Source organism: Heterocephalus glaber, unplaced genomic scaffold, assembly GCF_053883595.1.
Source record: "Heterocephalus glaber isolate CG9 unplaced genomic scaffold, H.glaber_assembly_v1.0 deba00001523, whole genome shotgun sequence".
NCBI lineage: Eukaryota > Metazoa > Chordata > Mammalia > Rodentia > Bathyergidae > Heterocephalus > Heterocephalus glaber.
The window spans coordinates 18,302,401-18,307,486 of record NW_028258327.1 but is presented as its reverse complement, the minus strand read 5'-3'; the positions used below and the strand labels follow the sequence as shown (position 1 = coordinate 18,307,486).

Here is a 5,086-nt window from a genome sequence, read left to right as displayed (position 1 = left end):
GATAGCAGAGTTTAAATTCATTTTTTTTCCAAATTGATAACCTTTATTTCACAAAGATTCTCGATACAATTACTATAATAATCCATACATTATGGTTTCTAAACATTTACCCACTAATGGCTTTTGTGAGAGGCTGTTGTCCTTCATGGTTCGGGGATAGTTTAGATGGCTGATGTTTGTAAGAGCCCAACTTTTCTTCCTTTCTACTCGGCAAGTTAGTCTTTTCAGAAGTCTTGCCGGATGTTTTCTTTGTTTGCTTCTCCCTGTTGCTGCTTAATTTGACAGATTTCATTTTCTAGTTGCACAATAGTCTGTTCAATCTCGTAATTCTTACTCACCAGGGACACCCAATTTGACTCCATTTCTCTCGATTTAGATCCAGCTGTGAGTTGCATGTTTTTTCGCTGCCATTTTAAATCTTGAATATGTTTCCTTAACTTCTGAAGCTCTTTCTATGCATGTTCAATCATATGAACTAGATTTTCATTATATACTTTCCAGGCATTACATCCGTGCTGTTACATTAGCTCCAGATTCTCAATTCGTACTGCTTGGTGCTCTAATTGTGCCATAGAATTGTTTACCCATTATTGCCATGCAGTAATGTCATTTTTCTGACCTGAGGAAGGGGCTGGAAGCTCATATCATTTCATACTGAGCAATTCAATTGGTTGTCGAGCAGCCAATCTCAAATTCATTTCTCATTATGTCAGTTTTGAAAGCAGAATAATCTGGGGCTATTAAGTAGCTAAGGTAGTTCTTGGTAGGTCGGTATCTGCGAGTTTCCTCCTCTACCAGAGCCGCAGCTGCTTCCCGCACGCCTGGCACCTCATAGCCTTGATCAAGATATGGCAGCGAATCCACCACTACCTCTCCGGCCACCAACTCTGTGCCCGCCATGGCACAGAATGCACTCCTGCCTGCATTTTTTCGCAGAGTTTAAATTCTAACCATACATTTTTTCATCATAAGTACCACCACAAACTTGTTGTCTGACAATTAGCAAAAGCCAATTAATAAACATTTGTGTTTAGTTTTTTTTTAAATGTTAGTATCTAGTTGTTTCAATACCATTTGTTGGAAAAACCATCCTTTTTCATTGAACTGAATTTGCTCCTTTGTCAAAGATCAATTGGCTCTGATTTGTGTGGGTCTATTTCTGATATTCTTATGCTGTTACACTAATCTATGGTCTATTTTTTTGCCAATAACATACTGTTTTAACTACTATAGCTTTATAGTAAGTCTTGAAGTTGGGTAGTGTCAGTCCTCCAACTTTGTTCTTCAACATTGTATTAACTAGTCTAGGCATTTTACCTTTCTACATAAATTTTAGAATCAGTTTGTCAATATCCATTAAAAAAATTTGCTGAGATTTTGATTGGGATTGCATTGTGTGGTGGTTAGGATGGAGTTTCAACTAGATTAGCTTTGATATCCACCATGGGGATTGGTGGAGCACACTTCTAGGTGTGATGGGGGTTGGGGGAAGGCTGATATAGGCATGGCCTTGGAGCCTATATCTGGTCCCTCACCCTTTCCACTCTGTCATTCTTCCCCTGCTCTGCTTTCCAGCTGACATGAATTAAGAACCTTCACTTGGCCACAACATTCCACCATGATGTTTCTGCTTTGAAACCAGCCAATTTTGGACTTAAATCATAGGCAAATTAAGCCTCTCCTCCTTTAAATTGTGGGTGTTGGATATTGTGTCTCAGTGACAAGAAAGCTAATACTGAAAATTGGTGCCAGAGAAGTAAGGTTATTGCTTTGACTGTACCTGACAATGTGGTTTAAAAGCCTTTGAAACTGGTTTATGGGAGAAATTTGGGGAATTTTGGAGATGCAGGCTGGAGAAAAACCTGATGTGTAATTCTGATTGGAGATCATAAGACCAGGATGCTGATAGGAATATGGATAGTAAAGGCCAGGCTTAGGAGATTTCATTTGGGAACAAAGACTCCATTGGCTATTGAATTAGAGGGCATGTGTGTTACACTCTGGCAGAAATTTTGTCTACATTTTGCTCATGTACAGAGACTCTGCAGGTGACTGAGACTAAGAGGATTAGACTAATCTAGTAGAGGAAATTTCACAACATTCAGGTATGGGTATTGGTGTTTGCTTTTAGGTAGGTTTATAGTGAGAATAAAGGGGAAAAGACAGATCAGAAAAATGTGAAAAACTTAAACTTTGGCTCAGAAGATACCATATGTAAAGTTGGAAACAAAAGAGGGGTGGTTGTTAAAATGATTGGCACTGTTAGAAGGAAAACTAAGTACCTTGTACAGGGACAAAAAGAAAGATAACTTTAAGGCATCTTAGGAATAAAAAAGACACAACCCATTGCAGGTTCAAGGGTGCAAAACTGTTAACTTTTGTTTTGTTTTTTGAGAAGAGAATCCCTGGGACTCCTGCTTAAGAGAGGCCTCTTACAGAATTGATTCCTTGGATTTCATTTCACCACATTCAGTCATTCAGGACTCAGGGGTCCCTGCAGCCATGGTCCCAGGGTTCTAACTACTGCTTCCACTGATGATTGTCTATGTGTTGTTGGTTTTGCTGGTGTGCAGAATGCAAGAGTTGTGGGGTTAGAGAGGCTTCCACCTATATTTCAAAGCAAGGCCTGGAAGGCCAGGCAAAGAATTCCTGAGAGAGCAGTGTGTGAGGCTGTTGGAATGACACCAAATGTGCAGTGGAGTCAGAGATATCAGGAACATGGAATGTCTATGGAGGAAATCTGCAGGCTGTGAATGGAGCCAGCCCAAAAGATGATGTGGGCTGCAATGAGCAAGGCCATATGGGTGGAGGTGCCTAATTTGCATTTTACCACAGTGAGCCCCAGATACCAGACTTGGAATTAAAGGATGTAACATTTACCCTACTGAGTTTCAGTTTTTCTTTAGTCTGATTCTCTTCTATTCTCCTATTCATTCCTTTTGGAATGGGAATGCTTAGCCTGTGCCATTATACCTTGGGATTATGTAACTTGCTTTTGATTTTTACAAAGACTCACATTTAAGAATTTTCCTTGAGCCTCATGAGAAACTTGGACTTGAACTTTTGAAAAATGCTGGAACTGTTGACACTTTGGGGGAAGGGATTACTTTGTTTCTGGTTGTGTATGAAATAGTATTATGTTAGGTGGAATTATAAACTTTTTATTGTCTTTCTTTGGAGAGTAAGTATGGTTTAAGGAGATGTGTTTGAGTAGCAAGTTGAAAGGGGGTGGGATATAGTGGTTATGGTAGAGTTTCAATTTGATTGGTTTGGGACCCTTCCTAGGGTTTGGAGAATCATACTTCTAGGTATATCTGAATGGATCATGTAGGCATGGCCTCGAGTACTATATATGGTCCCTCACCCATTCTTTTGCTCTGATTCCCAGCTGCCAAGGACTAAGCAACTTTTCTCTGCCCTACCATTTTGCCAAGATATCTCTGTCTTAGAGCCAGCCAATAATGGATTGAAACTGTGAGCAAATTAAACCTCTCCTTTAAATTGTGGATGTTGGGTATTGAGTCTCAGCAATGAGGAAATAATATACGTTGAATCTAGAGATCAAGTTGGGAAGAATTAAAACTTTAATACTAAGATTTCTTCTTCAAGAATGCAGAGCCAGGGATTTAGCTCAGTGGTTCTGCTGCCTGCCTTGCAATTGCAAGGACCCAAGTTCAATCCTAGGTACCAAAAAAAAGAATGTGAAATATTGTTCTATTTAGATTTTCTTGATTTCTTTCAGTATATGAATAAATGAATTGATAGTATAGTCACTAATACTTTATGTTTGAAGTGATTTGAGGAATGTTAAGAATCCGTGTAATATTGTAGAATTCTCTTATTTTCAATTTCTCTTCTAATGAATAAGGAGACAAACTAACAGGTTTTGAATCCTACTTCCAATAAATAACTTGGATATCTATTTCTCTGGTTGTACTGCCACTACTCTCTTCCTTTGACCACTGCAATAGCTTCTTAACTATGTTCCAATCTCCAGTTCATCCTTAACCCCTTTGCCAATTATCAAGCTTTTTTGACTTTGTGATACTAGGGCTGACCCTGTAAACCATATTTTCCTTTGCCAGCCACCATGATGCCAGGCTTTGCCTATGGAGGGTACAGATTATAGTCTGCAAGGCTGGAAGAAAGAGAAGAAATTTTTCTTCTTACTGCTTTAATTTTTTTAAACTATTATTCATTAAGTTTATTGGTACATTTTAGGTATACAATATGATGGCATTCATCATATAGAATTTATACCTGTACATGATATATCTTGGTTCTTATTTTTTCCCCATTCCCCTGCCCTCCCTTCAACCCCTCCACGCCTCCTTATTTACAAAGATTTTGATTCCATTTTTTTCTTTTCTCATATTTTTTTCTTTACCTTCTTTCCTTTCCCCTACCCACCATTTCCCCTTCCCCTTCCTTTTAGGACCTTTGCTTCCTATTTCACAGTATCTATTGGTCCTTATTTACATTTTTAATTTCTCACACGAGAGAAACTATTCAGTATTTACACATATGTATCCTATTTCTTTCACTTAAGAGTATGGCCTCAATGTGCATCCATTTAGCTATAAATGTCTCTAGTTTCTCATTTTTTATGGCTGAGTAGTACTCTATTTTATATTTTAAAAATCTTCTTTATCCAGTCACCAATTGATGGGCCTTTGGGCTGTTTCCAAGATTTAGCTATTACAAACTGTTTCACTATAAACATGGGTGCACATATATCACTGTGGTATGATGCTTCTAATTCTTTTGGGAAGATGCCTAGCAGGGTCAAAGGGGACCTCTAATCTTAATTCTTTGAGGAATCTCCATACTGATTTCCACAGTGGTTGCACCAGTCTACATTCCCACCAATAGTAGAGAAGGGTTCCTTTTTCCCGACATTCCTGCCAGCATTTTTTATTGGCTGATTTTTTTTAAGGTTCCACTTGAACTCTTTTTTTTTAAACTAATTTTATTGGTACATTTTAGGTATACAATATAACGACATTCATCATTGGAAATTTGCACCTTTACATAAACACTCTTGGTTCTTATTTTTCCCCCTTCCCCTGCCCTCCCTTCAACCCCT

At 38.4% G+C, this 5,086-nt stretch overlaps 1 pseudogene; it reads right to left on the bottom strand.

Moving 5' to 3' along the window:
• Positions 1-900, bottom strand: LOC101724378 (pre-mRNA-splicing factor SPF27 pseudogene; annotated as a pseudogene).
• Positions 901-5,086: the final 4,186 nt, after the last annotated feature.